General features: G+C 38.7%; 1 protein-coding gene across 3 annotated transcripts in view; it reads right to left on the reverse strand.

Annotated features, from left to right (window-relative positions):
• csk (C-terminal Src kinase) overlaps positions 1–24003 on the reverse strand; it is a 143232-nt gene that overhangs the window by 47875 nt on the left and 71354 nt on the right. The window contains exon 1 of one of the 3 annotated variants that reach the window (XM_072553010.1): positions 8429–8616. The exons of the other annotated variants lie outside the window; for them this stretch is intronic. The gene's annotated coding sequence lies outside the window, so the exon portion shown is untranslated. Of the gene's footprint in view, positions 1–8428; positions 8617–24003 lie in introns of those variants that run through there. 3 annotated transcript variants of the gene reach the window in all.

Below are 24003 nucleotides of genomic sequence, written 5' to 3' on the forward strand. Positions count from 1 at the left end.
AACTCAGCTTGAACCCGGTACAGACCGGCAAGGAATTAAGATCCATTTCTGACATCAGATTAGTTATTATACTCCAAATACAATACTTAATTAGACATGAAGCACATTTTGTTGTTCCATTGTGTGTGTCTTAGATGTTATATAAATATAACTTCTTCTTGCTCATACAGGAGTTGTGAACTAAAAGACCTTAAAATTTGGAACAATTTTCTTGAGGAAGCCACCAAACTACCGTAAACATAGCATCTTTTGACTACTAAAATATCCAAGAGGGGGGAAAAGTCACTGCAACAGTCTTCGGAATTGAGGAGGGGGATATACTGTTAAAAAGGGAGGTTTACTTGCATGCATACCAGCCACACAAATTACAAAAGAAAATTGTCCTAATTTCCAAGCAGCAAACAAAACACAAACAGAAGCTTTGATGTTTCTTTTAATTTTATACCTTGCCTGAAGGAGTTTGCATTTGTTTAAAGAAAGCAGAAATATTTAAAATGAAATAAAGATAAATACAAGAAATTAACTCACATTAATTGCATGTGGTGAGAAACTGCCAACAGTAGGGGAAAACCTGATAAAATGAAAGGCTGAATTGCCTCCCTTATTAGATGAATGCAGAAATGCTGTCCCACAGGAAAGTGGGGAGTGAGAGAGAGAGAGAGAGAGAGAGAAAAACGGAGTTCTCCAGCAAATATCCTTAACTCCTAATAATGACAACAAATTTTCTTACAAAATATAGATAAAAAATAGTATATAACTAAAGACACTAAATAAGTTCAACACATTAAAATAAAATTTACTAACCCAAGAGATTCAGCTCCAGTTATTTAGGTTTCAAGCCCAACCGGAGCTTATATATTGCTATCGGTTGTTTGATGCACCTACATTTATTCACTGGAATTATAATGCAAAGTATCTAGGAGCAATGTCTTGGAAAATTCAAATCATCATTCTGTCAGAATCTATTATAAATTAGCTTCGCCCGTACATGGCTTAAAACATGCAGAACAATCCTCATTTCTGTCTCTCCCAGAGTAAGATACCAGAGTGGAGGAGGAAAATTCAGCACTTCATAATTCCTGCCTTGAATCTACTTTGTTGCTGCAGCCAGGCTTCGAGGACACTTTAAGGAACATATTTGCACACTGTTTCCTAAGAGCACATTTCCAAACTGCTCCAGCATGAGAAAAAAATTCCATTGCCAAACAGTGCTTGATCACCACATGCTGCAGGAAACCTAGTAACCATCGACAGTGAAAAGGGTTCAATAATAATGTCGTAAAGCCATTTGCTAGATCAGATTTTACATTCAGAAAAATACTATACACGTTTGTACAGAACTACAAGAAACAACTTAATCAAACAACGCACTATCTCCAGAAAATGTAACAGAAAACCTCAAAATGCAAGCTCATTTTAAACCAACTGGGGAAAAAAAAACTGATTGTACCATTATATAGAAGATGAAAGTAGTGATAAATTGTTTTTACGATGTGTTAAAATAAATTGATACAGATCAAGTACTTAAAACTCATTAATGCAGTTTATTAATACACTGATGAAGTGCTACCATCTGGTGTATGCAATAATGCGGTCTGAGGTTTAACCCTTCAGCCATGAATGTTTGGAATTTGAAACATCTCAAATTAAACATAAAAGCAACAAGAAATTGTTATATAATGTGGCCGCATACTAAGAGGATGAAAAGAATCCAAAACAAATCTTTTCAATACATCTTCCTTTCACCCCACCTCCCCGTCACTAATGAACAACGGAAGAGCAAAATGAAAACGAGGATATTGTTATCTAAAACCTTCTACAATGAGTAGAAGGGAATCCACCTTGCACACAACAGTGAAGAAACAGACCAGAAAGCAGATTGCCTTCAGGAAGACTAGAAGTCTCCCATTCGAAAAGTACAATTTGGAAATGTCTCATTAAAGGATGGGTGGAATGAACAAGTTCGCATTCTCCCATCATTCTCCCACATTTTCCAACTGCTCCCAACACATCATATCCAGAGTGTTCCATAAGAATAAAACACAACAAACAGTTTCAATCTGTGTGCCAGATGATACAAAATATGCAACAATTTTGAAGTCATTCTCATGCCAAAATTTGAGAGCCAGAGTTCTGCAGGATGACATTATTTAATTTAACAGTGCGTATGCTCAACAAAAGGAGGTAGGTCGTAGCTGACATTTCAATACAATAACTACTTTGATGTCATACAGATATGACTTCAGAATTTTTCACGGTTGGTTTATTCTTTTGCAAGTTGGAAGAGGGACCAGAGGGCTTTGACCAAAATATATTATGGCATAATGCAGTAGTAATTTTGCACATTCCTAACTAAATTCTACACAAGCTCGTCATTGCAGACACATCTCCGATTTGTACTTGGTGATGTGAATCAATTCCATTTTGTAAACTTTACTGACTCTGGTATGATGCTGTATAACCAGTATGTATTTTCAAATAAATTCTTTCATCCCTGAGTTCTAGAATTCATGAACAATCCACAGGACTTTTAATGGCGATTATGTTGAGGACTTTCTATTCTACCACTATGGAGACTTTTGCTGTTTTTGCTGTTTCACAGCCAGCTCAATGAATTGACACAACATTTTAAAAAAAGCAGACGATGAAACAACATGAAGCCATTTTATTTTATGGATCAGTAATATGCTGCTGGAACTATGGGTCAGAACATTCAAACAGTGTGAGGAACAGCATTTAAACTCAATAAGAAATTGTGATGCACTATTAGTGATACTGGATTCATAATCCACAAGTCCAGGATGGGTTTAAAGCCCCGTGACAACTGGTGGAATTTAAAGTCAATTAATATAATCTGTAATTCTAAGCATGTCTCAGTAATGGTGTCACAAAACTACCAAATGTCACAAAAATCTATCTGGTTCACCAATGTCCTTCAAGGAACAAAATCTGCTATTCTTACATGTGACTCCAGACTCTCAGCAATGAAGTTCACTCTTAACTGCTCTCAACACTCAATACAAGAGTTACCAAGGATCCACAAATGTTGCCATTAACACAACTCTTGGAAAAAAAATAGGATGACGCAAAGGCCCTTGAATCTGCTCCACCATTCAAGACTACAGCTGATCTGATCTCAGTCTCAATTGCACTTTCCTTCCTGTCCCCACAACCTGCCTCCCCATAGTTCAAAAGAATGTCAGCACTGTTGTTGAAAATAACCAAATTTAGCAGAATACTCGTCTGATGGATGGCTCTGGAACCCTGCAAAGGGATTTATTTTTACTTTGTATTTGGTATTTCAAAGATCACATTTGATTGAAAACAATTTAACATTTGCATCCTCATCTTGAAAATCTTCACTCTGAAAACCTCCACCCAAAGCCTCCACTCTTGCAGCACTTCAGAAATTCTGCATTCCATAGCTCCAGCCTGGCATCCCTCACATGCATTACCTGAGTAATCAACCATTCACAGGCATGTATTCAGCTGTGTAGTTCCCTCCCAAAAATTCTTTCTTCCTTTAATACTCTAACAGATTGAAAGCAACTTTTAGTCATTCCCCATACTTTGCCACAAAGCACTGTGGGAAGTTATGATAAAAAAGACCACAAAAAAAAAGCTGATGAACTCCCACTGTAACACCAGCTCATTCTCTTCACTCATTGGTTCTTTCACTCACGTGAAATCACTATAATGACAGTTGCCAGGAGATCATGGAAGTAATAAATTAAAAGTTCCAACAAAAAAAACCTAAAAGACTAAAATAGGAATTGCTGTATGTTTATTCAAACTCAAACATCAGAGTTCATAAATTCTGGAAGTTTCAGCATCATGCTATCCACCATAAAATAAATAGGCCCCACATTTTACTTCATCCTCTTAAACAAACTTTATGTTTTGTTTCATCCTCAGGTATTTTTAATGCGGTGCCACTGCATTGAGCTAGCTGCGAAACAGCCAAAAAGGCAAGTAGCATCATTATGGTAGAATAGGAATCCCTCAAGATAATCAATTAAAAGATCGACAAGTTATTCATGAACCAAAGAACAGCAGGATTAAATAATTCATATGAAAAATACATACTGATTATCCAACACCATACCAGAGGTGGGAACAAAAGTCTAGTAAAGTTTACAATTGCAACTGATTCATGTCACTAGTACAAATCCAAGATGAGAGAAATTAACAACTTGTGTAGTTTTCAATGAGTATTTGTTTATGAATGAAATCTCAATGACAGCCATAATCAGAGTCGAATAACTAAATCCATGTACTTTGCATTAAAAAGACAGTAACAAATCAATGAATCTTTAAATATACAGTGAAATGTGGCAAAATTATTTAGTATTGCACCCAAACATATGTAATTATGTTGAGAATGGGTATAAGGTACGAGCAGGTAGGGATAGAGTTAAGTTTAGGGTTGCTTAACAAAGGCTCAGCTAACATGACTGACCAGATAAGAGCTTGCAATAAACAATGAGATGTTGGAGGTAAGGGTAGTAGTTTAACGAGGTAAAGAACATCCATTGTGTAATGCCAGATGGCTTAATCTTTACTGTTGATGCTTGCTGGATGTTGCCTTATTTGGATGCTGCTCCCTGTAAGTGACTATATAATTCCTTGAGAATCTGCTGCTTGACAGAAGACCGAGAACTCATATCTTTGTGCACATGGATGGTCGCTCTTTCTCCATGGCTTGAAATAAAGGTAAAGAAGGTAGAACCATACTGCTTCTTTGAGTCATGATCCGGAGATGCCGGTGTTGGACTGGGGTGTACAAAGTTAGAAATCACACAACACCAGGTTATAGTCCAACAGGTTTAATTGGAAGCACACTAGCTTTCGGAGCGACGCTCCTTCATCAGGAGACAATCACCTGATGAAGGAGCGTCGCTCCGAAAGCTAGTGTGCTTCCAATTAAACCTGTTGGACTATAACCTGGTGTTGTGTGATTTTTAGCTTCTTTGAGTGTTTGCTTCAACTGATGCGGGGATAAGGAAATGGGACGACAATGTAACAGTTTTCCTGAAATCAAACCCACAAAGAAGCAAATACTGCTAAAGAATCTAAACCTAGCAACAATGCACAGGCAAAAGAATGTCAAAACATTTCTTGCCTGACGAAATTCAAGTGGAAAACTACTATAAGCCTTCCCAAGATAACAAAGAACCTTGGACAAATACTGTACTATCAAATAAATTAACTGGCCAGCCACATCATCTATGGCTCTGAGAAATATTGCCCCCTCAGGGCATTGTTGTATCTCACTAAAATTCATAGCGTGAAGCACAGCCGGGTGTTTGAATGGAAGAAGGCACTCCATAATTAGAGGCAATAACTTTTCCGAGTTACAGAATGTCCCGCATGCATCTTGAAACAGCTTTGTTATTCTACATGGAAAATTTAACTTACAAAGTGGGTGCCAATTCAAACCTCAACAACAAGAACTTGCCTTTACTGCCTGTATACTCAGTCAGGAGTCATCTTTCAAGAATGAAGTAGCCCCAGGATAAGACTGGAGCCAATCCTCGAATAATTTATATTGATGTAGCAGCACAGTGTGTGCTCAGAGTTTCTCAAAGTGCTTTACAGCTAATTAATTACCAAGTAGAGAAGAATATTGGTCCAAGCTACAGTACCCATGATCAGAGTAGATACCTAAAATGGAGGGCCTCCCCTCAAACCTAAAAACAAGCATGGAACATCCTTTTAATTGGGGAAGAAATTGTAGCAGTCTGTTTAGGAAATAAACAGCACGTGATATACCAATTTCATTTCATTCATTTTTTCTTTTCAAGCGACACAACAATCTTATTTAAAAATCTAATTAACGTTCTGAGAAAAGGCAGTCCCACAAGGCGTGAGTATTCCAGAAAGCCAACTGGTGAGGGCAGAACTGGAGCCAATCTTTACATATTTGTAAAAACACTAACTTACAGTTGCATGTTGCAAACACATACCTTCTAATCCAACCTAAGCACTTCAGTCCACATCCATTTACAATGGCACAAATCAATTCTCAATTCAGGTACATCACAACCACGCTTTTTAAAGTAATAGACGATTTCCAAAACAAAATATCTTAAAATCAAGATAATAGACTACATGAATTTTTCCCCAAGTATACTCAAATCAGATGTAAAAACCAAGTGTGAAAAGTAGGATATGGTCACCCGGCCTATGCTATAGTCCAAAAAATCTGAATGTATTGCAAAATGACTGGGTTGCACAATTATCTGAAAAGTTTGCATACTTTCAACACTAACTATAATGTGTTTTGCCTCTATTTTAAAAAAAAGTGTCTTCCTGGCAAACATTAAATCCAGTTGGTAGGACAAGCCAAAGGCCAATTAGTGGGTGTCAAAATAATCCTATAGCAAACAATTATGTCCAGCAGTCTTTATTAGAATCACAGAATCCTTACAGTGTGGAAGCAGGCTGTTTCATTGGGTCCATACTGACCCCCTGAAGAGCATCCCACCCAGATCCACCCACCTGCCCAAACACCCTGCATTTAGTATGTCCAATCCACATAGCCTGCACATTTTTGGACAGTGGGAGGAAACTAGAGCACCCATAGAATACCCACACAGACACAGAGAGAGCATGCAAACTTTGCACAGACAGCCCCCAGAGAGTGGATTGAACCTAAGTTCCTGGCACTGTGAGGCAGCAGTGCTAACCACTGAGCCCTTTATTGTTTAACCTTTCACAATTTTCATTTTTGTAAAGGGAAACCTCAATTATCCAAACAACACGGGCAGGGAGTATTTTGTTCGGATTATCGAACGTTCCGGTATTACAGTTTACCCAAACATTGGGACCTTGAAATCTTGTTTGGATAATCAAGGCTGTACTGTATATGGTAAGACACTTCGCCATATTTAGTGACTGCTCACAATGGCTGACTGTGATCTGGACTGACTTTCAGTACAAAACAAAACAGAATTCTACCATTTTGTAAAATAGTTCTGTTCACCAGTCTGTCTTGATAACAATTTGCAACATAAATTGTCCAGTTACAAGTTTAAGCCCTTGAGTATTTATTTCCAAATCTCAGGGTAGCAAGCTCAGCTGGTACCTCTGTGTGCTAAATGCACAGAAAATTGAGCAAAGCTCTCAATCAGCCAAGCACAGCATACCCATTCTAACAGAGCCTCAATTCCCCTGTATTGTTCAAGGACCCAACCTGAAGTGCACTGATGTACATTAAAAACTAGACATTTTGGATCCACACCAATATAAAAAGCATAATGAGCAGCTGCTGCTATATGTCCTCCCACGGAACTTAACGGGTGGAGTCACTAAGCTAGAAAGAGCAGAAGCAATTCGATATTTCCAAAGAGATACCAAGATTTACAGTCTCAGTGGTCAGCACAGTATCTTAGCCTAAATAAACCAATTGTTCTAGGCTGGCCTGTCTTTTCCCCCCCCAAAGGTCTATCCAGCCAGGTTTGCAAGTCATGCCCCAAATGAAAAAGTCTAAGTTCCAAACAGTAGCAATTATTTTCGGCTTATAGAGCAGAATTATTAAAATGTGTAACTTTCCCTTTTAGGGGAAACAGCGAACACTTCTGCATAGCATTAGTATATTTATAAAATCTTCTTTTTACAAAGTGGTTTGAGACAAAGATGCTAAATCAATCTATAGTGATGGTAATATGGGTGACTCAACCAAGAAATTCCTCTCAATATGTACAGCGCCAGCCTTCAAAGTAAAGAAGCACACAGCAGAGAGCTAATTAGCAGAACACCAACAATACGTCAGTGCACAAATGATAGCTGCTGATCGCATTACAGCTCGCTCCAGTGCACAGTTTTACCATAGGCAGTTGGGCTGGCCTTTTCTGCAGACTGATGCAGTACCGAGGGTATGCACTGACTCCTTCAAACAAAACAGCAGTACTCTGCAGTCACAGCACCAAAACATAGGAGGACTAATGCTTTGTACTCATTATTGCTGCTCAAAAAAAAGACAACTTCCTGATCTTAAACACAAGTCAGAATATCTCTGTAGTTCATTTTAATTTCTTATTCACCAAAAAGCTTAATTAAAAAACCAGACTGCAATCTCATTTTCCAATAAGCTTGATGAAATTAGCTGCCCCTCTCATCCCAAAGCAACAAAATGGTAACTACAAAAGACATCCACGATCAATATGTTCTAATAGCAGTGCTGTAAAGTTAAATTACTAAAAGAAACCACCACTTACACGATCATGACGCTTACTAGCTCATTTCAGACGCATCTGACCTGAGCACTTCAGAATAATTTCAGTACTCACATGGTTGTGCAAACAAAATTGACAGTAAATACAGGGAATCCCTCGTAAGTTTTATAACGTGTCAGACTAAATGGCAAAATACTGCGGAAAAGGGATAGGGAGTACATTTGGTCGAGAGTTTTAGTACCAATACTTGCCTGCAAATCCTTGTAGCTGGTTGTCTGTCAGAGCACAGGCGAGTACTACACTTCTGCTGTCACAAAGGAAGATCAAGAACAACAAAATCTCCGCAAGTCTCTGGGATTTTGCATGCATTATTTCAGTTGCTAAGTCTTTTCAATATGCTCAGTCCAGTGCAATTGTTCATGGTGCCTGTGCTGGAAAAACTATGTGCAATGCAGATTTTGCACATAGATAAGTGGGCAGATTCTGATGCAGCCATCAAGCACTCTGTCTTCCAGTTAAATTCCTAAACCAATAACAATCCAGTTCTCCCTCCACAACTGATAACCATTTGGCCAATGAAGACAGTCTAGCTGAAGTCATTAACATTTTCTGTCTGCAGCTGAACGTACAAAAAATGTTTCATGCATTCTATTTTGCAATGTAACTTTAAATAGCAATCATTTTCTACATCTTTACTTATGTCAAATGAAAACAGAGATCTAAAACAATATAAATGAATTACAGATGATACATAAAAACACTTCAAGATGATTAGCTGGTCACTGAACTGGGATATGGATTGCTTTCAACGCCTGCACAGGAAAGAAATGTGAACATGGGTGGGGTCTGAATTAAATGTCTGCCTCATCCAAATCATAATAAATGAACAGGTTTCAGTTCTTCCTTCAAAATTAATTCTTGAAAAATTTGAAAATTTGTAATTAACTTCAAGTTAAAATGATAATATTCAGGGAAATGACAACTTGATATTGCATGTATCAATCAGCAGCAATTGCACAAGTTAGAAATTAGAACATAAACCACATAGATTTCATCCAGTGCATCATGACTGCGAATTTAACGGCAAGTAAAATGCACCCAAAACAGTGCAACAACAATTTCTCATCATCCAGTCTTACCAATGTTACCCAAGTGGCAAAACATAGGCATAATACACAGGCTGGAAAATACGAACAATTTGGTGCCTACATTTCCCTGCATGAAATATTTTAAGGAAAAATGCTACCACCAGAAATGAATTTGTGTTATCAAATGGAATATTACTTGTGGACAGTTCTAAACTTAATGAGATTGAGAGGGAACCTTATAGACATTTATTAAACAAGGGGTATGGATAAGACAAATTAGCAGGTGTTTTTCCCTTGGGGGGGGGGGGGATTTCAAGGCTGAGGGCATATTTTTAAGGTGAGAGGAGAAACATTTTGAAAAAAGACATGAGGCAACTTTTTAAAACAGTGGTTCATATATGGAATAAACTTCCAAAGGAAGTGGAAGATGTGGATTATATTTACAATATTTAAAAGACAATTATTACATAAGTATATGAATAAGAAATTTTGGGAGGGATACGAGCATAGCGCGGGCAGGTGGGACTAGTTTAGTTTGGGATTATGGTCAGCATGGACTGGTTGGACTGAAGGATATGTTTCCATGCTATATGACTCTATGAAATGCACTGTAAAAACTGCCTATCACAGAGCGTAGTGTAGCTCAGTGGTACTTTATTTTTCAAAACAATACCATTTATACGGTCTCTATTAAGATAGCAAATTGTCTAAAGGTGCGTCATAGCAGTATTATAAAAGAAAGTTTGACAAGAACCTACATTTAATATTAGGACAGATAACCATACACCTGTCAAAGAGGTAGGGTTTATTGAGTGCCCTACAAATGAGGGGCAAGAAGAGGTGCTTATGAGAGGCTTAATTTATTTCAGTTCATCTAAACAACTGATGTTGCAATCTCTCAAATTTTGGTAAGGTACATGATAGGCCATCAACAGAAAAAAAGCCATTCTGGAATTTGCACTAACTGCTAGCCAAAATATAAATGTCATCTTAGCCTACACAACAGTGATTACATTTTCTAAAGCAATTCACTATTGGGATAATCCAAGGATAAAGTACAAGCCCACTTTTATTTCTACTAATCTAGCATACATTCAAAACTTGAATTTCTAACACTGTACACATCTGATTCATTTACCTGGTGTCATGCGGGAACGAAAGTTACTCCACCAATCAAATTATGATTGATGAGTACTTAATCTCTATTTATATGCCTTTGTATTATTTGTATATCTCATGGGATGTGTATCAATCTGCTCAAGCGCTGAAAATATAAATTGACCCAACATTCACAACGTTTGAGAGGTCACATTCCAGATTTCCACTGCTCCTTTAAAGTCTAGAATCATACAGCACAGAAGAGGCCCTTAGGTCCATTGAGTCCATGCCAACCTATCTATACCAATCCGTTATTTAGCTTAGTCTTGAACATTATGACAATTCAAATGCTCATTCATGCACTTTTTAAAATCTGAAGTTTGCCAGCTCTACATGGCTGTGCATTACAGAATGCCAACAGCCTTTGGGTGAAATAGGTTTTCCTCAAATCCCCTCTAAACCTTAAAATATGCCCCCTCATTATGGACCCTTCAACTAAGGGAGACAACCCATTCGCTATCCAACCAGTACATGCCATGATACTCCTAACTTTGTATGCCTCAATCAGGCCCCACACCCTCAGCCTCTCTGCTTCAAAGAAGATAACCCGAGCTGAAAATAAAATCTAGCATGAGAGACAGAACTCAAGCTTTTTGTGCAGCAGGTACTATATCTATTACCTTCAACAGTTAACTCCAAAACCCAACTGAAAGCAAAACCAAAACCCTGGGCCTGTGAGCCTGACTCCACCCACTAATTTTTAAAAAAGTCACTGAGGAAGCTCAAAGCTATTGACCCACTGCTTCTGAAGCAGATATTCCACTACCACTGTGGCAACACTGATCCACAAGAAAAAAAGCACAGAATAAATCTCTCTTTAGATTAGATTACTTACAGTGTGGAAACAGGCCATTCAGCCCAACAAGTCCACACCAACCCACCTAGACCCATTCCCCTACATTTACCCCTCCCCTAACACTACGGGCAATTTAACATGACCAATTCACCTAACCTGCACATTTTTTTTTGGATTGTGGGAGGAAATCAGAGCACCTGGAGGAAACCCACACAGACATGGAGGATGTGCAAACTCCACACAGTAAGTCGCCTGAGGCAGAGATTGAACCCGGATCTCTGGCTCTGAAGCAGCAGTGCTAACCACTGTGCCACCCACTTTAAATGGTATGAACACAATGTTCTGCAAAAGGGATAATTCCAAACCAGCCATTTACCATCCTATCAGTTTCTTTCAGTGCTTCTTTCTCCTGGACTGGAAGAATGATAGCATGCGAGGAAAATCTGTTTTCCCGAACTTGCCTTGGCCAAAAGTATGTCTATGACATGCTGCTTTCTTGGAACAGATGATGATTAGTATTTAAATAATATATTGTTTTATTACGTATTTCAATAGTTATGCCAATCCTTCATTTTGTTTGCTTGTATTTTAAGTTTGTTGCAAGAAAAATATGTTTTATTTAAAGCCTAGTGATGGACCAGTCGAATCACATCTGGAACACAGTGCATTACACTTGCCTTTAAATAAAAGAAAAAACATGGGTCTAGGCTTTCTCGTTGATTTATTCGGAGGGAATTTGGTCTGGTTCATAAAAAACGTAACTGGACAGCTTCCCAAATTGGCTACAGCATAGGTATCTGTCCAGCAATGTTGCCTTTAAGGTACACCTGTACTGAGGGTCCACTACCAGAAATTAGTACGCCAAGAACATTTGCAGAATTGGCTTCCATTTCCACAAGTCGCTGCTGTGGATTGACCTTCAGCTGAATGATGGAAGCGCTCATTAGCTGTGGTACCAAGCAGCAGTTACTTAAAACCTTTTTTCTTAATTCAGTTTGAGTTCTAGAAGAGTTCAACCCTAAAGTGGAAGAAAGAGAGTGACTGCCCTTGACATCAAGGCAACATTTGGCTGAGTGTGACATCAAGGACCCCAGCAAAACTGCGATTACTGGAAATTGGGGGAGCAGTCACTGCTGGTTGGTATATCTAACACAAGGGAAAATAATTGTGGTTGTTGGAGGTCAATTATCTCAGCCACAGGATATCACTTCAGAAATTGCCTGTGACCCAAATCATCTTCAGCTTCATCACTGATGACTTTCCTTCCCATCATCCAGTCAGAAATGGGGATATGCACAGATAGAGCATGACGTTCAGCACCATTTGCTATTCTTTACATAACAAAGCTAAGTCCATATGCAGCAAGACCTGAAAAACATCAATACTCAAGCTGACAAGTGGTAAGTACTGTTTGCTCTCCAACAGTGCCTGTCAATGATGCCTCTAATAAGGCACAATTTAACCATGCCCCTTTGTCATTCAATATCATTATCAATGATGAATTGCCTATCCACATGCTGAAAATTGCAAATGAGAAGCCACTTAAAATTTTATGGTTGCAAATGCAGGAGAGAAGGTGGGAATTCTATAGCCAGTAGCTCACCTTCTGTCTGCCTCTATGAGGCAGATCAGAAGTGTGACAAAATACTCTCCATTTGCCTGGATGCATGCACATTTAAAACAACAAGCAGCTCAACTCCTCCTGGACAAAGCAACTTGATTGACTGGTCCCCCATTCACCACTCAAAATTTTACAAGTAATGGACAAAGGCAGTTATGTGTAGGCATCCACAAGACATAGTTCAACAGTTCACCAAGACTCTTGACAGGATCTTCCAAATCAGCAACTATTACAACCTATATGGGCAGCAGGTGCATGGCAACACCACTGCCTGAAAGTTCCTCTCCAAGAGACTTGGAAAAATACTTGCCAAAAATTCTGGAACTCCTTTCTTAACATCACTGTGAGTGTCCCTGCACTCACCTGAAGAAAAGTTGGGGATGGGCAACAAAGTTTATTCATTCAAGGGATGTGGACAGCCTAAGTTTCTCTTCAGTGTACCAAAGCGTTTCCATCACTTTAAGCACTTCAGTGGGATCACCCTCCCAATGTTCCAAGTTCATACAACTTACCTGCTAACTTTCCCTGTTGATTCCTTGATGCATATTGTGGTTATTCACTGAGGTAGTAAAAACAATGCCAATAAGATTAGACCAAGATTCTGTAGGAGTGAATCTCAATTTTATATGATTGGTATATTTAAACTTAATAGAAATGCCAACATTCAATACCTGTTTTGTATAACATTACATATTTTCACTGTACAAACAAACTATGTTTGCCTTTCTTTGTTATGCATATCAAGAAACTGCACTGGAATCACCACATAAGTACAGTAGATATAAGAGCAGGTCAGAGGCTAGAAATTCTGCAGCAAATAACTCACATCCTGACTCCCCAAGTCTTGCCTTGATGAGTGCAGCTCTAACAGCACTCAAGAAGTTTGACCCCATCCAAGACAAAGCAGCCTGCTTGATTGACACCACATCCACAAATATCCACTCCCCTCACCACTGACGCTAAGTAGCAGCAGTGTGTACGATGCACAAGATGCATTGCAGCAATTCAAAGATTCTCAGACAACACCTTCCAAACCCACAACCATTTCCATCGAGGAGGACAAGGGCACCAGACACATGGGAACACCAACAACTGCAAATTCCCCTCCAAGCCACTCACCATTCATATATTGTTGCTCCTTCAGTGCCTCTGGGTCAAAATCCTGGAATTCCCTCCATAAGGGCATTGCGGGTGAATCAACATTCAAGAGGGCTGCTCATCACCATCTTCTCAAGGGCAACTAGGGATGGGCAATAAATGTTGGCTGATCTAGCTATGCCCATGTTCCATGACTGAATTTTTAAAAAATTCAATATCAGGTTGAAATTTCATGGAGTTGAGAGCTGGGGTCAGCTCAGGGAAGGTGGGAGTGAAGTGGCTGAGAAAGAGGAATAGCACGTGTGGCCGGGGTCTCTCCGCTCTCCTGGCCTGGCCAGCCAAGTGGAGCAACATTCTGGTCTATCACCCTCTAAGGATGAGGATGATATTGTCCATGAGGAGAGAACACTTGAAAAAATGAGTTCAGCAGCTTTCCTCATGCTACATGTAGCTAGAGACAGAATACACAGTCATGAGATGACAGAGTGCTTAGGCAGATCAGCGCTCAAGGTAAGATACTATCCTGAGTGAAGAGTCAATGAAGCAGGTTCTGCCTCCATGATGTGACTGACAGGCAGTGTAGATGAAGGCTTTCAATGTCTTAGGGTATGGTCAGACATATCACTGCCATATTGGAGGCAGGCCTTAAATAGGCAAATGGGCAGAGTGGTAGATGGAGTTTAGTTAAATATGAGGTGTTGTATTTTGGTAAGACAAATCAAGGCAGGTCTTGTACACTTAATGATAGGACCCTGGGGAGTGTTGCCAAGTAGAGAAGCCAAGGGAAGAAGATGCATAGTTCCTTGAAAGTGGAGTCACAGGTAGACAGGGTAGTGAAAGAGGCATTTGGCACTTTTGACTTAATTGTTCAGAACATGGAATAAAGGAGTTGCTATGTCATTACAGGACATTGATGAGACCACTTTTAGAATACTTCATACAATTCTGGTCACCTTCTATACGAAGGATGCTGTTAAACTTGAAGGTGCAGAAAAAATTTACAAGAATGTTGACAGGACTCGGGGGTTTGAGCAATAGGGAGGGGCTGAAGAGTCTGGGGCTTTTTTTTAAAACCTGGAGTGTCAAAGACTGAGGGATTTTAAAAATCATGATGGCTGTAATAGGGTGAATAGCCAAGGTCTTTTTCTGAGAGTGGGAGAGTCCAAAATTAGGGGGCACAGGTTTAAGGTGAGAGGGGAAGATTTAAAATGGGCCTGAAGGTTAACTTTTTTTAAGCAGAGGGTGGTGCATGCATAGAAATGAGCTGCCAGAGGAAGTGGTGGCGGCTGGTACAATTACAACATTTAAAAGGCATTTGGATTGGTATAGGAAGGCTTTTGAGCGTAGAGTCATAGAGATGTACAGCATGGAAACAGACCCTTCGCTCCAACCCGTCCATACCAACCAGATATCCCAACCCAATCTAGTCCCACCTGCCAGCGCCCGGCCCATATCCCTCCAAACCCTTCCTATTCATATACCCATCCAAATGCCTCTTAAATGTTGCATTTGTACCAGCCTCGACCACATCCTCTTTCTGGTTGGCACAGGCGAATTGGACCGAAGGGTCTGTTTCTATGCTGGATATCTCTATGACTCTGCAGTATTTTACCTAGCATATAGCTTATGCTAATCCTTGTTCAATTTGATTGGGTTTGGATAAGGTGATACTGCATCCGTATGGGAAGGTAGTGAGCACCATCAAACAAAGAGAAACTCAAATTCTCAGGAATTCAATTTAGATATTTTTAAACACTGGCTCCTCGAGGCACATATCATGATGCAATTTAGATAATTTACAGTGCTCAGCCATTTAAAGAGATAATCATGCACTGAAGAATGAAAGATCCAACCACAATGTGCCTTCACATTAAAACACTTTGCAGACTCGATTCAGCAATCTGTGACTACAGAGTCATTACAGGATGTTCAAACTGAAAACAAAGTTTCATCCCGGCTTCTAATCACATTAAGTGTTTTGTATTGGTACAAAACCATAGTAGAAGATTCAGCCTTCGTTGTTGTATTGTGATCTCAGTTAATTGCTTGAGGAAAGGGACAACTGAAGTACATCCCAAAACAAAAATGGAGTTTGGGTGAGAATGAGTGTGTAAAAACACACTGCAAGCTAAACTAAAATCCAGGCAGAGCATTTTCATCAAATGCTGTTTCTTAATGTAATGGTTCTCGTAAAATTAAAATTGGATTCAAAGATTCAACTTATCAAAGATTCAACTTATCAAAGCAACTGTGCAAAGTTGAAAATCAACCACATTTGTCGCTCTGCAATTATGGCGGTTCAAAAAATCGATTAAAGCACACAAACCATTAAAACAAAGATACTTGTTATTTTTAAGTTCAAAGTCAATGACCATTGAAATTGCTTTATCATGGGGTCAGTAATTATTTAGGCTTTTAGACTGATAATAAGCATAAAAAGTGAAAATGTGTAAGTCACTTAAAAACACTAAGGCCCTTTTCAACCGTGGAAACTTAGGGTCACAAAATACATGAGAAACTTTTAAGTGTACAGGAATTCTTACAGTCTAATCTACACCTGTTAACAAATCCAGTATTGAAAATGACAGAAGCAAACAAAATAAGACAATATTACTGTAAATCTTAAGACATCCTACTATGAAACAAAACAATTGATGATGATGTTGAGATTTGTTTTTCAGAATATTAATTGTTCTGCAGCATTTACTGAGGATGTAGAATCTGTCCTCTACTGTACTGTGCCTTTTGACAATCGTGTTTCTCACGTTAATAGCATTGAAGCACTCGATATCGGTTTGTAAACAAAGCATGCTGCTTACCTCAAGGTATTAATTAATGAGATCCAATAGCTTTGACTAGAAACTAGTGCATGGATTTCATCTTGCAGATTATTTTATCAAAGTGCAGGTAATTTCATCAAAGCTAACTGTGTGCCAAAATCATGATAAATTGCAGGGGGAGGAATAAATGCACAGCTGCTAGCAGTTTATGAAAAATGGGAATAATTGGATGTCAATGTATTCAGCTCTGTGGGCCAAAAACTCAGCTTTAAATATCTGTTAAGCTATGACACCAAAAGCACTTGCGAATATTTTTTCATCTTTCAATTAGGAGTTTAAAGTCTGGACTCAGACATTTACAGCACAGGACATGGCCACTGAGTTCATTTGTCCATCATAGTTCTGACTACACCAATCCCATTTTCTATTTCTTGATCCATAGCCTTGAAGACTATAACAAGTGAATATCTAAATATTGCTTACAAGTTGTGTTTGACTCAACCACTCTTTGAAACATTGAGTTCTAGGCTCCCACTGCACTTTTGGTGGAAACAAATCTGTTCTGTTGCTTTTTAGTGTTCAACCTCTTACCATAAACCCATGTTTTCTCTATTAAAAGGAAAAAAAACGTCCCCTCCACTCTGTCTACACACCTCATAATCTTAAACATCTCTCTCAGCTTTTGCTGCTCCAAGGAAAACAATCGCAGTTTATCCGATCTTTCCTCATAGCTCAGACCCTCCGGCCCATGCAGCATCTTTTACACCTCCCTTATGGCAATCACATCCTTCTGATATGTGGCGACCAGATCTACACTCACTACTGCAGTTGTGTTGCATTTTATGCAGTTCCAGCCTAACCCCCCTGCTCATGTATTCAATGTCTCAGTTAATGCACCCATAATCATCTTATTGACCTGCCCTAATACCTTCAGGGATCTGTGGATATGCACATCAAGGTTCCCCTGATCTTCAGTTCTTTCCAGAATCCCAACATTTATAGTGTAATCACTTCCCTGATTGGCCCCCTCCAATTGCATTACTTCATACCTTTCCAGGATGAATTCTGTTTGGAACTGCTCTGCCCACTTGATCAGTCCATTTATCTCCCTTACAGTTGAAAGCAATCTGCCTCACTATTCAGTGCTCTACCAATTTTCGTGACAAGTGCAAACGTCTTGATCATATTCCCTACATTTCAGCCCACATCATTAATGTACATTACAAATAGCAAGGACATCAGCTTCAAATGCTGCAGAACCCCAGTAAAAACAGTCATCAAGTCACAGAAACATCCTAACACCACCTTCTGCTTCCTGCCCCTCAGCCAATTTTGGATCCAACATGCTACTTTGCCTTGGATCCCAAAGCTTCTTCCTTTCTTGACTTGTCTACCATGAGGGACTTTGTCAAAAGCCTTGCCAAGGTCCACGCAGACGACATCAAATGCATTATGTAATCCTCATTAACATTCCAGCTTCAGGAAATCTAATCAAATGTGTCAAATGCAACCTTGCCCTTAGCTTGTTCCTCATTTATCCAAAATTAACATTGCTAAACCCATTAGTAGCTTCTTTCGCTGTTAACTTTTCCTAATATTTCAAAATCCTCTATCCTTATATCCTTTTTTTTAAACTTGTGAAGACCGATACAAAGTACTCATTGAGGACTGTGCCCAAATTTTACAGTCCTTAATGGGCTCTCTATTATTTATCTAGTTATAATAAGAGTCATAGAGATGTACAGCATGGAAACAGACCCTTCGGTCCAACCTGTCCATGCTGACCAGATACTCCAACCCAATCTGGTCCCACCTGCCAGCACCCAGCCCATATCCCTCCAAACCTCTTCTATTCATATACCCATCCAAATGCCTCCACTACTTCCTCTGGCAGTGCATTCCATTCACTTACCACCCTACAGGCACTCAATTTTCTACTTGCTGATTTGGTGGAAACATCTCTGCCATCCATCTGCCTGCTCCTGGGCCTTCTCCGCTTTCATTACTCCTTATGACCTCACTGCTATCGCGTCTGCACCCTACACAAGCCATACTACTCCTGTCATTGTAAGTAAAACATCAACTTTTAAAACATTGCTTTCTCAAAAGATATGGGCAACAGACATGGAAACATCACTGTGCACAAGTTTCCCCCCCAAGCCACACACGCATGAACTTATATTACTTTGCCTCCACTGTTATTGAATTAAAATCCTGAAATCCCCTTCCCAATAACACTGTGGCTGTATGCATCCCAAAGGCTTCAACAGCACAAGAAGGCTAATCATTAACATTTTCTCCAGGACAACGAGGGATGGGCAATAAAGGCCCAGCCATTTCACCCCACTAAAATGAACAGAAGTGCAGTATCCAAAACAGAAGGCTTGGAGTATTCTATTAAGCAGCCTGAAAAGGAATTAACTATAATTCCCTCCAAGGCGTACCCAGTGGTACATTTGTTGCCCAGATTACTATGATAATTGATTTTAAAAATTATGAAAAAAAAAATACTCTTATGACTCAGACTTGGTAGTGACACTTGACCCTGCAAACTTGCCTTAACCCCATGTATGTACTTGCAGATACATTGGAGGAAGCTTTCACTTCGCTTCAGCTCTGATGAAGAGTCATCAAATTCGAAACATTAGCTTGCTCGCTCTCCATGGATGTTACCTGACCTGTTGTGATTCACAGTACTTGTTGTTTTCATTATGTCATAAAACCTTGGCATGAGACAAGCTTTAAGTGATACAGATCCAGGGCACAATAAAATACTGAAGACAACCTTCAATTGATGATCTTATGATTTTTATTCCATTCAGTTTTTGAATATCTATGCAATTTTGACATCCATTTTATGTTATCAGATATTTCAGGTCAAACCTAAGGTAGCTAACCATTACTTCTCAATTTAGCTGTACATCCATTATGCTTCAACCATGACAGTTTCCTGATTACATCTTGATTTTTCTCATTAGAAACTCCTCATGCCATGTGTTGCAAATCATATTGTGCATTGCAACAATTTGGATTATTACTCCTTCAGTTACAGCTTTACTGCCAATTATTGCCCATGCACTTGTACGTCGGTTGAACATTAACTTCTAAATAAAAATAACCATGTATATTTTGCCAAGTAATTCAAGGTCATTACGACTGCACAATAGTATTTTCTTCATTAAATCCACCAACAATAACGCTGACAAAATAGCCATCACATCAAATATTAAAATTTCTGTCCATTTCAAAATCAACTGAAATCGGTGAAACTTCATTACTCGAAAAATGAGGAAATTATTCCTTATCATTTGGGAAATCTCTAATCTGAATTCAGCAAATTCTATCATGAAAATGGCAGACAAAAATGTTCAAACGAGTGACTTCGATAAAAAACCTTGAGCTTCACATGTGATTTGCATGTTGCCCAAACTCTTACATAGTTATAGATATGAATTCTATAAAGCATGTGATAGTTTCAAAGCAGCATATCATGGCAAAGCAAACATTCAGCCATATGTCTCTGCTTCCAGTTAGCCAAAGTTGCCATTAAAAGTCCCCATTCATAAAAGCAGGACAAATCTGAAGCAGCCAAGCACCACAGTCAACTCTCAATCCTGGAATCCCTAAATTGTCACAGGGACAGACGGCATCTTCAACAGTACTATCACGTGGCACTTGCTCAGCAATATCTTGCTCATTGACAAGTTGAGTTTGGGTTCTGTCAGGGCCACTCAGCTGATGACCTCATTACATGGTCCAAACATGGACAAAAGTGCTGAATTGCAGAAGTGAGACAAGAGTGATTGCCTCTGACATTAAGACACTTGGACAAGTATGCCATGAAGAAGCCCTAGAAAAATTGAATCAAACAGGAAACAGGAGGAAAACTCTGCTGTTTGGAGTCATATCTAGCACAAAGGAAGATACTTACGATGGTTGGTAGTCCATCATCTCAGCAGGAACATCTCTGCAGGAGTTCCTCAGGAGTTCTGGGTGCCCCGGCCCAATCATCAGCTGCTTCATCAACAACCTTCACTCCATCATATCATCAGATGAGGGCGGTTAACTGATTATACAATGTTTAGCACTATTTGGCAATACTCTCATACTGATGCAGTTCATGTCCTTATGCAGCAAGACCAGCATAACACCAAGCTTGTGCTGATAAAATGGCAAGTCACATTCACCCTAGACAGTGCCAGGCAATGAGAATCTCCAACAAGAGAATCTAACCATCTCAGCCATGTCGAGGCAAAGGACAGATTCTGGAGCACACCTTGCCATCACCAAGATGCCACCAATCAGCTGACAACATAGGTTTGTCTATATTCAAGAACTTTCTTGTGCTTTCCCATCTGCCTAAAGCTGATTTGAAACTTGCATCACGCAGGTGTAGTAGCGAACTTCAAAATCATTTACTGTTGAAATAAAAGTTTGGCAAGAAATGCTAGCAATTCAGCAGTGTGTTGAGTGGTAGCCAATCACGTTAACTTATAGTTGTATAGCAGCAATTGAATGCAAAATGTAATGGTGAAACAACATTTTCTTCCCTCCCCACAGCACTGACAACATTCTACTTTCACATTATATTACATAGCTAACTGTAAATTAAAGTGTGCACATGAATCATCTTACTCAAAGGGGCCATAACAGCAAATTGCAAGTACTACACATTACAGAATATAGACTGAAGCAGGGAATACTTTCATCGATGTGACCAATGACCCAACTAATTGCATGAGTATCTTAAGTGGCATGGGGCATACAGAGCAGGGTTTTCCCCTCCCCCCAAGCAAATATTGATGGCTATTTTGTATATCACTATTCCACACAGTACAGTATCCAATTCTGTAGACTAATTTTGGACCCATTTGAAAAGGTGCAGAGCAGATCTAATAAATCTTCACCAGCTATGGTGGGGGTTAGGGAAAAGAGAGATCAATTTTATTCCTTTAATTCTGTACATCATGAAAAGTTAATCAATGGATTAATTATTTAAAAACATGCAATATCTAAAACATGCTTTTACAATGTTTAAGCCTCAAGTCCCATTCAAGGAACTACGTTGCTTTAGACTCATGGATAGGTGTGATGATGGATAGGTGAGAAAATGGATTGCTCCATAATGCAATAATGTAAATGAATTCAAAGACATGCAATTTTACAATTTCATTCTACACATACCTACACATCAGCTACTCTTCCCTCTCCTTTGCATAACTGCAAGTCTCACAGTCCCCCTCATTAAATCATAGGTTGAATATGCTATTGTTACTGAATCGGTAAAACACAGGCCCAAGGGCGAACAAAATAACAGGCATGAGTACAAATCCCACCACAGAACACAAGATTCAAACACAGCTAATAAATAAAACTTGAAACAAAAAAACATCGGTACAAGGAACAGTGACCATCTATTTCCTAACTTGTCATAAAAATCTAGCTAGTTCACGAATATCCTTTAGGGAATGAGATCTGCCATTCTCACCTAATCTGGTTTGAGTATCTCCAAACAGAGAGCAATTTTGCTGGTTCTTAACTGCATTATGAAATAGTCCAGCAAACTACAGTTTAAAAAATAAAGATGGTCAATAATCTGTTTGAAATTCACAAATAGCATGAATAATTTTTTATATAAAAGCTTATTTTACTAATTTTCTCTATTAAGAACACAAAAAAACCAGAAATAAGACACTTAGTACCTTGAGTCTGCTTGACTATTTCATAAGTGACAAATGATCAGCTTTCAGTTACAGTACCCAAGCATAACGATAAAATAAAACCGTCTAGGAGAATTAATTTCATGATTTATGCCTTATTCGTAGCAACGTCGAAAACTGTTAACAAAGAAGCAGATTGAAATTAAAAATTAAGGTTTAAATCTCCATGAATTCACACAAACTGCCATTTAAAGTTCTCTTCATATGTACACTTCCTCTTCAATCGAGATAACTACATGGGTAAAGTGATTTCATTTACTGAGAAAAGCTATTTAATTGTAAACAAACAATCCCAATGGCTCATTTTCAAGTCAATAGCAAACACAAGAATGACAGGGTCTTTTAGTATTTCTTTAGTATTAAGAAATTGTAGGATTACAAACCAAATGAACAGCCTTGTTAATATAGCTTCTCAATCTGTTGGTTAAAATCTGATTTGGATTTGAAATGCTTCATGTTAAAGCTATTAATACTTGATTTACAAATAAAATTAGGCTGCATGCTACACTGAGTATGATTCATAAACTGAGCAGCTATTGAAATATATTTGAAGCATAAATAAATTACATAGTCCACATCCATGTAATAGAAGATACAGCTGCATGTTGTCGCTAAAAATACATATACAATGAGGAACTGAAAAATTAGTACTGAGAACTCCTTTTAAATTAGCACCAAATACTCAGTTTCTGATAGCCTATGAGCACATGTGCATAAGATTACACTTGGTCCTGTGAACTTGTGTAAGTGAGAAATTTCTTGAATAAACCAATGTCTCTGGTCAATATTACACTTGGTGGCCACCATCAAAAACACAAAAGATTTTCACATTTGCTGAAAGAGTTTGGAAAACGTCAACTGACCAAGACTAGAAAAGTTTTATAGCTTGTGAATTTTTATTTTTTGAAAAGTATTCAGGTGTCACTGAACCCTTCAATAAAGGGAGGGAGTACACTGTGGACCCCTGCCCTCAACCAGCAGAAGCATGAGGAGCATAAACTCTTAAAACTAATCAATCTGCATGCCTTACAGGATAGGAAATTAACCTTCTTCCTAATTAAACCAATCCACTATTATATGTTGTCTAAGTGAACCATGGAACTATGCTGCATCAATTTTAAAGGTTGGGGGAGTGAGAACAGATGAAAACAATAAGAAACTATTTCCCAAATGCATTAGGACACAATTGTCAAAACCAAATGGAATCAGCAGTAAGTTATCTTGACAAACTGCTTTGTCCCAGTTTTCTGTACATCAACTAGATTTCCATATTTAGAAACTGTTCACTATATATTTGAGCAATAAATTAAGGAACATGTTAAAATTAATACTATATGAAGTAGCATTGTGAATTATTAAACAAATTCTCATCTGAAAATATTAAATTTGATTCAAACAAGGCCAGTAATTTAGAGGATGATTTTTAAACATGTCAAACAATTCATTCAACAAATACCTAATTCTCTCAAAATCATGAAAACTGATTAAGTATCCGAAAGTATGGTGCTGGAAAAGCACAACAGGTTAGGCAGCATCCAAGGAGCAGGAGAGTCGACATTTGGGCA

Source organism: Chiloscyllium punctatum, chromosome 33 (assembly GCF_047496795.1).
Source record: "Chiloscyllium punctatum isolate Juve2018m chromosome 33, sChiPun1.3, whole genome shotgun sequence".
NCBI lineage: Eukaryota > Metazoa > Chordata > Chondrichthyes > Orectolobiformes > Hemiscylliidae > Chiloscyllium > Chiloscyllium punctatum.